Genomic DNA, 15,784 nt, shown 5'->3' with positions numbered 1-15,784 from the left:
TTAGCGATCTATGCACTAAAAAGCCCAAATCCCTTCCTTTCTCATGATCATTAATAAATATATTATCATTGAAAACCTTGGAGTTGAACAAAATACCTTTAACCCATCAGTACCCCAGTTATTGGTAATGCCATGCAAGGAAGGAACCATGATGAAATAAACATTGAAATGGAAGAATTATGAATTTTTTAAAAAGTCCACTGTTAGACAAAACCACAAGAAATGGACACTTACACCGTGATCAAAATGGAGTAGCAGTCATATGAGCCCTCCTATACTGGAAATCAACAAACTTGTCTACAAAGAAGGAACTCGTTAACCTCATCTGAAATAGCTCTGCACCCTTTGAAATTGAAATTGAAAGGAGCACTATTGCATATTAATGACTCATCAACATGAATGAACTAACAAAGGATTCTGGAGACAGACTAACTCACAGCCCGAACCAAGATGAATAGCAGTGAAGTAGCACTGTGTTACTAGAATGGTCCCCATTCAGACATCAATCGATAGCCATGGTTATCATATCCTTGCCCATTGTGCTCAAAGCAGGGGACAGGGCCATGTGTCTCCAAGCAGAAACTCTAAAGTGATGAATTTTTACCTTACAAAGTTCGCCTTCTGGATCAAGCCAACACCTCAGAAAGCAGTCCGGTCAGAGGCTGTGCAAGGGATCCAGCCAAGCAAGATGAACCCTGCTGAACAATAACTGAACAACCACTACAGCATAGACATCACAAAGTGACTTTAAGACTCTCCATCTGTAAAGGTAACAAAATCCACACTACCAACTACCTCATACAACTACCTCATACTACCTCAACAAGTTCAAGACTATTAACACCTGGCCTGCACCTTTTAAAAAAAGACTTGCCTCCTAAGAAGATTTAAGTGGTTTACTGTAAATCACGAACACTTACCTCACTTTGGACTTTAAACTACCTACCCTTTTCTCTTGATCTGTCTATTCTTGTATATATGTGTGTGGATGAGTGTGTGTGTGGGTGAGGTTGTGACTATTTCAGGGATTGTATAAAAATAAATAGTGTTTTTAACCTACGAGAAAAACTGTCATTTGTTTCTTTATTTTATCTGAAAGACACTCAGGGGCTAACGCATTATTTTTAACAAAACACGATTGCGGTCAGTTGGGAGGTGAACAGTGGAAACCACCCATACCCATTTCCACCTGTCCGTAGCAGTAATAACTAGAAAGGATATCACTGAACAGGTGCAAGACATTCTGCAATGGGAAGAAGGATAGCCAGAAGTCGTAATCCATATTGGAACCAATGATATAGGCAGGTAAAGGGTTGAGGTTCTACAGGCAGAGTTCATGGAGCTTGGAAAAAGATTAAAGAACAGGGCCTCAAAGGTGGTAATATCTGGATTACTCACAGTACCACATCCTAGTGAGTATGGAAACAAGAAAATAGTGCACGTGAATGAGTGGCTGGAGAGATGGTGCAGGAGGGAGAGCTTCAGATTCCTTGGACATTGGGACCAGTTCTGGGTCAGAAGGGACCCTGTACAAGTTGGATAGGCTGCACCTGAGCCAATGGGACCAATGTTCACACGGAGAGGTTAACTAATATATGGGGGGAGGCACCAGAGCAGAGCAATAGAGAGGAGAGACTGGTTACAAAAAAGACTAGGAGGAACAAACAGAACAAAGAATAGCACAAAGAGCAGCAATTAGATGGAGCAAAAAAGCGAAGTTGATTAACATGGTGTTGGAATGCATGTGTGTTAATGCGAAGAACATTACACACAAGGTTGATGAGCTACAGGCACAAGTTGCCACATGGGGTTATGATATGGTGGCTATAAAGGAGACTTGTCTTAAACACAGTAAGAATAAGAACTAAACACTCCTGGCTACAAAGTATGCAGGAGGGATAGGGAATGAAAAAATACAGCAACCAGGAACGTGAGAGGAGGTGGGCCTGCAGATGCAATATTGATCAACATTAATATCACAGTTCTACAGAGGGGCAATATACTAAAGGGTTCAAAGATTGAATCTATTTTGTTAGAGTTAGGGAACAATAAAGGAACTGTTACATTGCTGAATGTTTACTACCAACCCCAAATAGTGAGAAGGTGATAGAGGAGCAAATCTGTAGGCAAATTTCAGAGAACTGTAAAAATAATACAGCAGTAATGGTAGGGGACTTCAATTACTCTAACCTGCTGGGAAGAAAAGTTTTAAAGGGCAAGGAGAATGAAGAGTTCCTAAAATGTGTACAGGAGAACTTCCTTAATTGAATGTTTCTAGCCTAATGAGGGAGGAAGCAGTGCTGGGTCTTGTTCCGGGGAATGAAGGAGGGCAAGTGGAGGGTGTCTCAATTGAAGAACATTGGGCTAATAGTGATCATAATATAAATAGGCTTAAAGTAGTTATGGAAAGGGACAAAGAAAAATTAAAGGTTCAAATACCCAATTGGAAACAAATGAATTTCAGTGATTTGAGAAGGAATCTAACACAGGTGGACTAGAAACAAAGATTGGCCAAGAAAACATTAAATAAGCAATGGCAGGCCTTCAAGGAGGAGATACTTTGGGTACAAACCAAACATACTTCCATAAGGAAGAAAGATGGGACATCTAAAGCTAGAGCTCCCTGAATGACAAAGAGAGCAGGAAGAGAAGCCATTGCAAGTGATTCTCTGGCTACGATTAGATTGAGAAGAATGTGAGAGCAGTCCCACCCAGCTGGACAACAGTGAGAGGCATTGGAGGAAGATGGTGTGGTTGGGGACTTCAGTTATGTGGATAGATTGGAGAAGCTGGTATTATTCTCCTTAAGAACAGAGAAGGTCAGACGAAGAGCTCTGAGGATGAGTAAATCGGGTGAGAAAACAGGAAGTAATTTTTTTTAACAAAAGCAGTTTACCTAATTTTAATTCAGGCTATCAATAAGCAAATGGATTTAAAAAACTAGAGGGTTTGTGTCGGGACGGTAGTATGTGGGAGTTTGTGGACAGCAAGACTGTCCCTGATTCCCACACCTGCAGGAAAAGTCTTTGCCTTCAGTCACTCCGGCTCAGAGTCATTGAGCTGGAGTAAACGTTAGAGACACTTCAACATAAGGGAGGGGGAGGAATTTCTGGATAGCTTTATCCAGAACAGAGTCACACACCACAGGAAAGCACAGGTTCAGGAAGAGGAGGGTGTGAGTGTCAGGGAGCCAGATAGCAGGGACTTAGGAGAGGTCAAGAAGGAGGACCTGTAGGCAGTAGTCCTATCCAACAGGTATGATGTACTTGCTAACTGTGAGGATAAGGAGAAAGACTGCAGGGAAGACAGCAACAATGCAGACCAAGGCACTCTTGCTCAGAAGGCTGTCCAAGGATGGGAAGGAGCAGAATAGATATGTAGTAGTGATAGTAGATTCTATAATGAAGGGGAGGGTAGGCTGCCATGGTAAGGGATACCTTGAGGTGGCTAGAGAGGTAATTGGAAGGAGAAGGAAAAAATGTAATTGTTGTAGTCCACATTGGAACAAAAAGGAACAGGGAGGAGATCTTGCTGGGGGAATATCAGGAGTTGGGAGCTAAATTAAAAAGCAGGACCTCAACTGTAGTAATCTCTGGATTATTGTACAAGCCGTCTGCAAATTGGCATGAGACAGACAGATTAAAGGAATTAACATGTGGCTAAAGACCAGGGGCTGAATTTTATTTCAAAATGTGCGCGGTGCACATGAGAGACGTGCGCTGTGGAGCCGCCGCAATATTTCACGCGGCGGCTTATTAACAAGGAGGGGGCGGACCGCCTGCCGCCGATGACTTGACACCAGCAATGGTGTCCAGCACCACCACGTAGGTGCAGGCACTGGCACCATTTTTAAAGGGCTTCAAGCCCTGAGAGGTTATTTTAATTTTTAAAGGGACAGGTTTGGCAAAAGATTAAAATAAAATTATACTCACACTTCCAATCCCCTCCCTCACCTCCACCCAATGAATAAACCGTTTATTATTTATCCTATCACCCCCAAAAAAGTAAGTTTTCACTCACCACCTTTCCCCCCGCAATCTTTAATCCCTTTGACCCTCAACCCCTTCCCACCAACCCCACAACCAATCATGTTAGTTTTTGCATCTACACCCCCCCCCCACCTCGCCCCCAGCGCCTTGAAAAATTCAACCCTCCCTCCTCCCCACCTGTGTCACGCCTCAGATCTCCGAACAGAGATCTGAAGGTGCGGGAATTCCGGTCACCAGCCGGAATATCGGCATGGGACGGCTTTTGCATATATTTATATTAAATTAAATATTTAAATGAAGGCTCTGCCGCTGAGTGGTGGTGGGAGGGCTGCCACAAAGCCTCACTGCTGCCGGTAAAATGCGGCAGGGCCTCCCGACATCGAGGCCCATGGCAGGCCTCTCCTGGAAGTATTTTCCGGGCTCCCCCGCCATGACCCCTGATATCGGGTGGCTTATAAAATGCAGTCCTTGACGTGGGAAAGAGGAGTTTCTTTTCATGGGATACTGCCACTAGTACTGGCACAAGAAGGAGCTAGATAATGGGACAGGCTCCACGTGAACCGGACTGGGAGCAGCATCCTAGCAGAAAGGATAAATAGAGAGGTGGCAAAGGCTTCAAACTAGTAAGATAGGGAAGGGATCTACAGAAATGAAGCAAGCCTAAACATAAATGAAACAAGAAAGAAGAACATAGGGCAGACTAAACTAAGGGAGGACATAAATGGCCAGGCAATAAATAGAATTGTAGATCAGAAGTGTAAAACGATTTAACCATCCTTTTAAAATAAAGTGAAAGGAACTGCTACAAAAGATGAGTTAAACTGTCTGTCCAGCAATGCACATGGTATCTGTAATAAAACAAGGGAAAATGAATCATAACAACAACTTGTATTAATATAGCACCTGTAACGTAATAAAATGTCCCAAGATGGAGGTAAATATAAGTTGCAAGGAACCAGATATAATAGAGATTACCGAGACATTGCTCCAAAAAAATCAGGACTGGGAATTAAACTGTCAGCTATAGGCACAGAGAGAGAGGGAGAAAAGGGGAGGTGGAGTAACTGTACTTATTAGAGATAACATAATGGCAGGTGAAAAAAGTGATGGAACCATCAGTAAAACAGAAATAGAATGCATGTGGGCAGAGATAAAAGATAATAAAAGATCAATTACAATAATAAGGGTAGACTATAGACCACCTTATAGTGGGAGGGAGGTGGAGGAAGAAATATGCAAACAAATTAGGGAAATAAGTAAAACGCATTGAATAACAATCATGCAGGATTTCAACTACCCTGAAATTAATTGGCCAGAAGAGGTAGATAAAGGGAATAATGGAATGGAGTTCCCACAATGTAGGGAATTCAATTAGGGAAGAATTGTTACTGGATTTAGTAATAGGGAATGAACAAGAGCAGTTAAGAGAACAACAGCAAGTTATATTTAAATAGTGCCTTTAATGTAATAAAACATCCCAAGGTGCATTATAAAAGTATCACACGAGCCACAAAAGAAGATATTAGCTCAGATAACCAAAAGCTTGGTCAAAGAGGTAGGTTTTAAGGAGTGTCTTACAAGAAGAAAAGCGAGGTGAGGAGTCAGAAAGCTGTAGGGAGTGTATTCCACAGTCTGGGGCCTAGGCAACTGAGGGCGCGGTGACCCATGGTGGAGCAATTAAAATCAGGGATGCACAACAGGTCAAAATTAGAGGAGCACAAATATTTTGGAGGGTTGTGGGGCCAGAGGAGATTTCAAAGATAGGGAGGGGTGAGGCCATGAAGGGATTTGAAAACAAGGATAAGAATGTTAAGATCAAGAGATTGGCTCCTGGTCAAGCAATGTCGGTCAATGAGCACAAGGGTGATAGGAGAAAGGGACTTGGTGCAAGTTAAGACATGGACAGCAGAGTTTTGGATGACTTCAAGTTTACAGAGACCAGCCAGGAGTGCATTGGAAAAGTCAAGTATAGAGGTAGCAAAGGCATGAATGAGGGTTTCAGCAGCAGATGAGCTGAGACAGGGCGACGTCGAATGATATTACGGAGGTGGAAATAGGTGGTCATAGTGATGGCATGAATATGCGGTCAGAAGCTCATCTCAGGGTCAAGGTTCAGGTTGCGGATGGACTGGCTTAATCTCAGTTTCTTTCCAGGGAGAGGAATGGAATCAGTAGCTAGGGAACAGAATTTGGAGCGAAGACCGAAAACAATAGCTTCAGTATGCCCAATATTTAACTGAAGGAAATTTCTGCTCATCCGGTATTGGATGTCAGATAAGCAGTCTGATAATTTAGTAACAGTGGAGGAGTCGAGAGAAGTGGTGCTGAGGTAGAGCTGGGTGTCATTAGCATACAAGTGAAAACTAACGCTGTGCTTTTGGATGATGTCACCGAGCGGCACAATGCAGAGGAGAAATAGGAGAGGGCCAAAGATAGATCGTTGGGGGACACCAGAGGTGACGGTGCGGGAGCAGGAAGAGAAGCCATTGCAAGTGATTCTCTGGGTACGATTAGATAGATAAGCATGGAACCAGGTGAGAACACTCCACCCAGCTGGACAACAGTGGAGAGGCGTTGGAGGACGATGGTGTGGTCAACCACGTCAAAGGCTGCAGACAGATCGATTAGGATGAGGAGGGGAAGTTTATCTTTGTCACAGTCACTTAGGATGTCATCTTGGAATGCAAAGATAACCCCCAGCTTCTTTTCTCTACTGCAAACTGTCTTCTTAAACCCCTCTCCCCAGTACCCTTCACCCTCACCTCCAACAATAATTGTAAGGAGCTCATGGACTTACATGTCACTAAAATCAAGCCCATCTTTTGCTTCTGCCGCATCTTTCCCTTCCACTCACCCACCTATGATAAGAGCTGTTTTGGTACTTTGATAGGGGTGGGAACCTGATTGGCGGGATTCAAACAAGGAGTTTGGGGAAAGATGGGAATGGATTTGTGAGGCGACAACACATTCAAGGACTTTGGAGAGGAAAGGGAGGTTGGAGATGGTAGTTTGCAAGGACGGTGGGGTCAGGGTTGTTCTTGTTGAGAGGGGTTGTTGAAGGTAAATTTGAAGGAGAGAATAACAATATCTGAAGAGAGAGAACAATTTAAATATTGGCTGTCATGGCAACCAGGGGGGGAAGTTTGGTGATCAGCAATTTAGTGGGAAAAGATCAAGGGAACAGGAGGTGGGTGTCATGGACAAGATGAGCTCAGAGAGGGCATGAGGGGAGACAAGAGAGAAAGATGTGACTTCATGGCTAAGGCAAAGGGAAGCATTATAGGAAATTTGGTCAGGTAAATAAGGTCAGAGCATGTGAAGTCAGGGGACCAGTAGCAGACTGGATAGCTAGCTGGCTGCAGGTCAGAGAGTAGGGGGTAAAAGGTTGCTATTCAGAGTAGCAGAAGGTGGGAAGTGGGGGTCCCACAAGAATCAGTGCTGGGACCACTGTTGTTCACTATTTACATTAATAATTTAGACTTTGGAATCAAAAGCACAACTCCTAAATTTGTGGGTGACTCCAAATTGGCAGAGGTGGGGGATTCATTTCCAAAGAGGACTGCAACCAATTACAAGAAGTCATTAATAAACTTACAGAATGGACATATGAATTTCAACATAGATAAGTATGAGGTATTACATTATGATAAGAATAATAAGATCACATATTACTTGAAAAATAAGAATCTAAATTGAGTAGATCTGGGAGTACAAATACACAAATCACAGAAAGTAGCAATGTAGGTTAATAAGATCATAACAAAAACAAACCAAACAGGAGGATTTATTTCTAGAGGGATCGAATTGAAAAGTAGAAGGGTAGCTATGCTAAACTTGTATTGAACCTTTGTTAGAACTCTCTTGAAGTACTGTTATAGTATTGGTCACCATATTATAAAAATTATAGAGGATCTGGAGAAGATGCAAATAAGATTTACAAGGATGATAGCAGAACTGCGAGGTTATACGTATTCAAGGATGAACAGACTGGGTCTCTTTTTTTTCTTGAAAAGACCAGGCTGAGGGGGTGACTTGATAGAGATTTTTAAATTATAAAAGATTTTGATATGTTTGACACAGAGTGCTTCCACTTAGGGGTAAGCTGAATAATAGAGGACATCAATATAAGCTAGTCAACAAGAAATCAAATAGCGTCATGATCCTTTTGGGTTTTTTTTGGGAAATATTGCGGTGCATCTTTAAGACAGCAAAAGATCAGTACTGCTTTAAGGCAGCCTCAGAAGTTACCTAGCATCTTGGTTGCCCTGGATACAGCCATTCAGAGACCAAAGACAGGACATACAATGTTGCAATTGACTTTTGAAAAACTGGCTTTTGCAGAGACAGTTGAGAGACAGACACAGACACAGCTTGGCCAGTATGAACTGAAGAAGAGAAGTCTGTCAATTTAAACTGAAGAAAGTGAAATTAAGCTAATTATTTTTACCCCTCAAAATTCTAAAAGTTAAGCTAGATTGGTTCTTTTGAAAGTTGATGCGAGTTGTTGATCTGCTGTGGTCATCACTGGAAGAAAGAGGAGTTTGAAGCTTCGGATGTTGGACTGGATTCCCAAATTCCTCATCGGACCCTGGAAGATTGCGAGTGGACTTTGAATCGGAGGACTGTTTCGTCAGGAAGCGTAACTCTGAAAGGACTTTATTGTTATTCCTATTTTTAAATGTTGTTTTCTCTTAGTAGTGTTTAAGATTTTTAGTTTTCTCGAATAAACTTTGTTGATATCTAAAGATACCTAGTTTGGGTTTGCCTCATTCGGGGGTTAATAGATAGTTCAATTCGGCTGTGGCTTTCTTTGATTTGGGAAAGCTTAAAGATATGTTATGCGATCTGTGACGTTTTGGGACTGAATTGACTGTGCGTTGCTCCCACCGCAATCAGAATCATATATTTTGATTGGGAGCTTTGTCTTGAGCGGTCGTGTCATAACAATAGGGAGTTCAGAAGAAAGTTCTTTACCCAGAGAGTGTTGAGAATGTGGAACTCGCCACCACAGGAGGAGTTAAGGCAAGTAGTATAGATGCATTTAAGGAGAAGCTTGATAAGCATACTTTGTGTCTGTCTTTATGGAGAAAGATACAGAAAATTGCCCAGAAATAATAGGGAATCAAGGGACTTGTGAAAAGGAGGAACTGAAAGTCATTAGTATTAATAAAGAAGTAGTACTTGAAAATTAACTGGATTGAAGGTTGATAGATCCCCTGGACCAGATGAGCGACATCCCAAAGTGTTGAAGGAGGTGGCTATAGAGATAGTGGATGCATTGGTGGCTATCTCTCAAAATTCAATAGATTCTTGAAAGGTTCCTGCAGACTGGAAAGTAGCAAATGTAATCCAACTATTTAAGAAAGGAGGGAGAGAGAAAATGGGGAACTACAGACCTGCTAGTTTGATGTCAGTCATAAGGAAAATGTTAGAATCTATTATAAAGGATGTGATAACTCGACACTTGGAAAATAATGATATGAGTGGACAGAGTCAACATGGCTTTATGAAAGGGAAATCATGTTTGACAAACCTGTTGGAGTTTTTAGAGGACGTTACTTGTAGCATAGATAAAGGAGAACCAATGGATGTGATGTATTTAGATTTTCAGAAGGCTTTTGATAAGGTCCCATACAGGAGGTTAGTAAACAAAATTAGAGCACATGCGATTGGGGATAATATACTGGTATGGATTGAGAATTGGTTGACAGACAGAAAACAGAGAGTAGGAATAAACAGGCCATTCTCAGGATGGCAGGCTGTTACCAGTGGGGTACCACAAGGATCAATACTGGGGCCACAGCTGTTCACAATTTATATAAATGATTTGGAATGTGGGGACCAAATGTAATATTTCCAAATTTGCTGATGACAGAAAACTAGGTAAGAATGTAAATTGTGAGGAGAATTCAAGGGTACTAGGATAGGCTATGTGAATGGGCAAGAACGTGGCAGATGGAGTATTAATGTGAATAAGTATGAAGCTATCCACTTTGGTAGAAAAAAACAGAAAGGCAGAGTATTTCCTAAACGATGAGAGTTTGGGAGGTGTTGATGTCCAAAGGAGCCTGGTGTCCTTGTTAATGAGTCACTATAAGCAGCAAGCAATTAGGAAGGCATGTTGGCCTGCATCGCAAGCAGTTTTGAGCACTAAAGAAGTCTTGCTGCAATTGTACAGAACCTTGGTGAGAGTGCAGCTGGAGTATTACGTACAATTTTGGTCTCCTCATCTAAGGTAAGATGTACTTGCCTAGAGGGAATGCAACGGAGGTTCACCAGACTAATCCCTGGAGTGGCGGAGTTGTCTTATGAGGAGAGATTGAGGAAACTGGACCTGTATTCTCTAGAGTTTCAAAGAATGAGAGGTGATCTCATTGAAACTTACAAAATTCTTACAGGGCGTGACAGGATGGATGTAGATAGGATGTTTCCCCTGGCTGGAGGGTCTAGAACCAGGGGACACATGCTCAGAATAAGTGGTTTGCCATTTAATACTGAGATGAGGAATTTCTTCACTCAGAGGGAGGTGAATCGTTGGAATTCTCTACCCCAGAGGACTGAGGAAGCTCAATCATTGAATATGTTCAAGATAGAAATCAATAGATATCTGGATACTAATGACATCAAAGGATATGTGGGATAGAGCAGGAAAGTGGCGTTGAGGTAAATGAATGGCAGAGCAGTCTCAATGGGCCAATTAGCCTACTCCTGCTCCTATGTTCCTATGCTGATAGAGTTAGATGAGGAAGAATGGGAAGAGGCTCAAGTGGAGCACAAATGCCTGCATGGACTGGTTGGGCCAAATGGCCTATTTCTTTGCTGTAAGATTCTATGATTCTAAAATCACAATTCAAAGAATGTTATCAAAACAAGTGTTGATCTTTTCTCCCATCCTGTTCTGAAGGCAGTGATTCAGATGTGGCCTTGCACCACCAACCCTTCTGTTATTTAATTTTTCCTGTCTTCCACCCTCTCACAAACCTTCCTTTTTGATCTTTTTCCCATCCTTCGTCCTTGCACTTGCTTAAAACCTATTACATTTCTAACTGCTCCCAGTTCCGATGAAAGGTCATCAACTTGTTAACTGTTTCTCTTTCCACTGATGCTACCTGACCTGCTGTGTATTTCCAGTGTTTTCTATTTTTATTTTGGAATTCCAGCATCTGTAATATTTTGCTTTTGCCTCAGATGATGTATGGTTTCACAGGTGTTGGCTGCTCTCTCATACCTCACCCCAGCATTCATTCTTCATATGAATCTAGACAGCAAGGGGGTGATTTTGGCCGAATACTTTAGGTGCAAAATATTTAGAGGTGGTCAAGCTGGGGTATGAAGCTGCAACACTGGTTTAATCTGTGTTTAGCACAAGATCTTGGTAAAGGAGTTAAAGTGCATACTAGGAAAAGCCACCTGGAGGATTGTTACGGGGCAATTAAATTACCTGCAGGTGATCATTAAAGAGGCTGCATGAAATTTTGGTAGGTAATACTTCATTTAATGACCTCTCCTAACAGCAACCAGCTGAACAGGACTAAACAGTTGTTGCTCAGGATTGTGCATGCTGTTTAAAGCCATGCTCCGCTTTCACTGTTTTTTTTATTCATTCATGGGATGTAGGCATCGTTGGCTAGGCCAGCATTTATTGCCCATCCCTAATTGCCCTTGAGAAGGTGGTGGTGAGCTGCCTTCTTGATCCGTTGCAGTCCATGTGAGGTAGGTACACCCACAGTGCTATTAGGAAGGGAGTTCCAGGATGTTGACGCAGCGACATTGAAGGAACGGCGAGAGAGTTTCACGTCAGGATGGTGTGTGACTTGGATGGGAACTTGCAGGTGGTGATATTCCCATGCATCTGCTGTTCTTGTCCTTCGAGGTGGTAGAGGTTGCGGATTTGTAAGGTGCTGTCGAAGGAGCCTTGGTGCGTTGCTGTAGTGCATCTTGTAGATGGTACACACTGCTGCCACTGTACGTCGGTGGTGGAGGGAGTGAATGTTTGTGGATGGTGTGCCAATCAAGTGGGCTGCTTTGTTGAGCTGCACGCATCCAGGCAAGTGGAGAGCATTCCATCACACTCCTGACTTGTGCCTTGTAGATGGTGGACAGGCTTTGGGGAGTCATGAGGTGAGTTACTCGCCGCAGGATTCCTAGCTTTGACCTGCTCTTGTAGCCATGGTATTTATATGGATACTCCAGTTCAGTTTCTGGTCAATGGTAGCCCCTAGGATGTTGATAGTGGGGGATTCAGTGATGGTAATGCCATTGAATGTCAAGGAGAGATGGTTAGATTCTCACTTGTTTGATATGGTCATTGCCTGGCACTTGTGTGGCGCGAATGTTACTTGCCACTTATCAGCCCAAGCCTGAATATTGTCCAGGTCTTGCTGCATTTCTACACGGACTGCTTCAGTACCTGAGGAGTCACGAATGGTGCTGAACATTGTGCAATCATCAGCGAACATCCCCACTTCTGACCTTATGATTGAAGGAAGGTCATTGATGAAGCAGCTGAAGATGGTTGGGCCTAGGACACTACCTTGAGGAACTCCTGTAGTGATGTCCTGGAGCTCAGATGATTGACCTCCAAAAACCACAACCATCTTCCTTTGCGCTAGGTATGACTCCAACCAGCAGAGAGTTTTCCCCCTGATTCCCATTGACCTTAGTTTTGCTAGGGCTCCTTGATGCCATACTCAGTCAAATACTGCCTTGATGTCAAGGGCAATCACTCTCACCTCACCTCTTCAGTTCAGCTCTTTTGTCCATGTTTGAACCAAGGCTGTAATGAGGTCAGGAGCTGAGTGGCCCTGGCGGAACCCAAACTGAGCGTCACTGAGCAGGTTATTGCTAAGCAAGTGCTGCTTGATGGCACTGTTGATGACACCTTCCATCACTTTACTGATGATTGAGAGTAGACTGATGGGGCAGTAATTGGCCGGGTTGGACTGGTCCTGCTTTTTGTGCACAGGACATACCTGGGAAATTTTCCAGATTGCCGGGTAGATGCCAGTGTTGTAGCTGGACTGGAACAGCTTGGCTAGGGGCACGGCAAGTTCTGGAGCACAGATCTGCAGTCCTATTGCCGGAATGTTGTCAGGACCCATAGCCTTTGCAGTATCCAGTGCCTTCAGTCGTTTTTTGATATCACGCGTTCTCTTTGTAATATTACTTTTCCATCTACACAGCTTGCAATGTTGCCAATCTTTGTGGAGATCTGGCTTTCTATTCCATCGTTAATATGATGAATAGTTGAGTCCCGAATACAAATTATTGTGGGACACCACTAATCACATCCAGCCAATTACAGCACCTGTCCATTATCCCCACTTTCTGTCTCTTGCTGCTCATCCAATTTCCAAACCAGGTCAGTTCCATGAGCTTCAACTTACATAACAGTCTCTTATGAGTAACTTTATCAAATACCTTCTGGAATTCACTATAAGTGACATCCATAGACATTCCCCTGTCCACTAATTTAGTCACCTCTTCTAAAAATTCAATTAGATTCATCAGGTCTGACCTACCCTTTACAAATCCATGCCGACCCTCTTTGATCAGCTGAAAATTTTCGACCTGTTCAGTCCTTAATTATAGACTCTAGTAATTTTCCAATAACAAATGTTAAGCTAACAGGTCTATAATTTCCTGGTTTCCCTCTGTCGTCTCTATTAAATAGCAGAGCAACATGAGCAATTTCCCAATCTAAAGGAATGGTCCCTTAATGAGGAGAACTTTGAAAGATGATAGTGAGGTCAGCAGGAGGACTGGCTGATTTTAACCGGTGGACAGCTCTCTGCCGGAAACAACCAGAAAAAGGCAACTGACACGTAGTTGAAGATTGGTCACTTTCCAACTCTTAGGTCAGCTATGAAGAGAAAGGGGATTTTGCCAAAGACTCATGGGTGGGAAGGACGGGAACCTGGCTAACTGAGGCGCAGATTTCTTTTCTCTGGCCCAGAGAAACGCTCCTGCTCCTTCTTATCGTAGAATCATAGAACAGAAGGAGGCCATTTGGCCCCTCGTGTCCATGCTGGCTCTCTGCGAGAGCGACTCACCTAGGCCCAGTCCTCTGCCTTTTCCTCATAGCCCTGTACATTTTTTCTCTTCAGATATTTGTCTAATTTTCTTTTGAAAGCCACGATTGAATCTGCCTCCACCACATTCTGAGGCAGTGCATTCCAGATCCTAACCACTCGCTGCTGTTGGTTCTTCTGCCAATCGCCTTAAATTGGTGTCCTCCGGTTCTCGACCCTTCTGCCAGTGGGAACAGTTTTTCCCTATCTACTCTGTCCAGACCCCTCATGATTCTGAACACCTCTATCAAATCTCCTCTCAATCTTCTCTAAAGAATACAGCCCCCGCTTATCTGATCTATCCACGTAACTGAAGTCCCTCATCCTTGGAACCATTCTAATAAATCTTTTCTGCACCTTCTCTAATGCCATCATATCCTTCCTAAAGGGAAATTGGCCATTTTAAATCCTGCTCTGCCCAGTTTCTGCCTGATGGGGAGGAATTAAAATGCCCTGCAGCAGTTTTCTATTCCGCTGTCGGTCTGTGTATTTAGGACAGGCTTCAGTGTACTAAAATGACTAACAGGTCTTCTGTTTAATAAGTTCTTTATTAGTAAACTTTGGTCTAAGTAATTTTATTTCTGTAATCAATTATAGCTATTGAAACAACAAATATGCATTTTGTCTTTCATTTTCATATAAATATAGCTGACCTCTGATTAAGGGTTTTGATTGTTACTCATTGCTGTGGAACTTTCAACATATAACTAAGTCTACACAAAGCAATCAGATCTTATTGACAGTGACATTAGTTATGGCCTTACCTAAACCATGAGCTCTTTTCCTGCAGTACAAAAGTCCTAAAGATGTGTCTTCCAGCTTTTTCCTCACATAATTCAACAATCCCAGAAGACTGTGACCTTAATTCAAAGTTCCAATATTTGCCAACAATTTCTGTGAGGCAGAAAACAAATTGCAACAGCTGCAAGTTGACAAGGTCACACAATCCCATGTCATGTAATATCTACACTAAATATGGCAATAGAAGCACTTAGAAATATCAGATTTCATCTGTGATAACTATCACTGTTTAACAAGAGGAATCAAATCAACTTATTTGACACATCAGTCAAAGTTTCTGTTGCAATATTTGACCATATTTTATTTTTTTAAAAACAGAAATAACCATTTTTATTGCAATGTACTGCAGTACTGAAGGTTTTGAAACATGCATTCTGAAGAATGTGATTTTTTAAATAAATAATGAAAAATACCAAGCAATCATGATGCATGAGGCAATATAAACTCAAGGTATAATTTTAAAGGGGTGCAGGAACAGAGACCTGAGGAGTTACAGACACAAATCATTGAAGGTGGCAGGATGAGTTGAAAAGGCTGTTAAAAAAGCATATGGGATTCTTGGCTTTATTAATAGAGATATAGAGGGGAAAAATGTGTTCACATAGCACTGCTTTAAAGCATTGCTGTGCAGACTATGATGATTTCCCGGGGGCAGGCAGCACCCCAGGCCACTATCTGCATGTAATGCGCGGTGTTCCTCACAGTGGCGCAGTGGTTAGCACCGCAGCCTCACAGCTCCAGCGACCCGGGTTCAGTTCTGGGTACTGCCTGCGTGGAGTTTGCAAGTTCTCCCTGTGACCGCATGGGTTTCCGCCGGGTGCTCTGGTTTCCTCCCACAGCCAAAGACTTGCAGGTTGATAGGTAAAATTGGCCATTGTAAATTGCCCCTAGTGTAGGTAGGTGGTGGGGATGTAGTAGGGAATA

The 15,784-nt window shown here is 42.7% G+C and overlaps 1 protein-coding gene across 1 annotated transcript in view; it reads right to left on the bottom strand.

The window, feature by feature from the left end:
- The window catches only part of LOC137371463 (putative methyltransferase-like protein 21E), a 33,018-nt gene extending 18,118 nt beyond the window's left edge, over window positions 1–14,900 (bottom strand). Inside the window, exon 1 of the mRNA XM_068034100.1 lies at window positions 14,824–14,900. The gene's annotated coding sequence lies outside the window, so the exon portion shown is untranslated. The remainder of the gene's footprint in view (window positions 1–14,823) is intronic.
- Window positions 14,901–15,784: the final 884 nt, after the last annotated feature.

This window comes from Heterodontus francisci, chromosome 6 (assembly GCF_036365525.1).
Source record: "Heterodontus francisci isolate sHetFra1 chromosome 6, sHetFra1.hap1, whole genome shotgun sequence".
NCBI classification, from domain to species: Eukaryota; Metazoa; Chordata; class Chondrichthyes; order Heterodontiformes; family Heterodontidae; genus Heterodontus; species Heterodontus francisci.
This window is presented reverse-complemented; position numbering and strand designations above follow the sequence as displayed.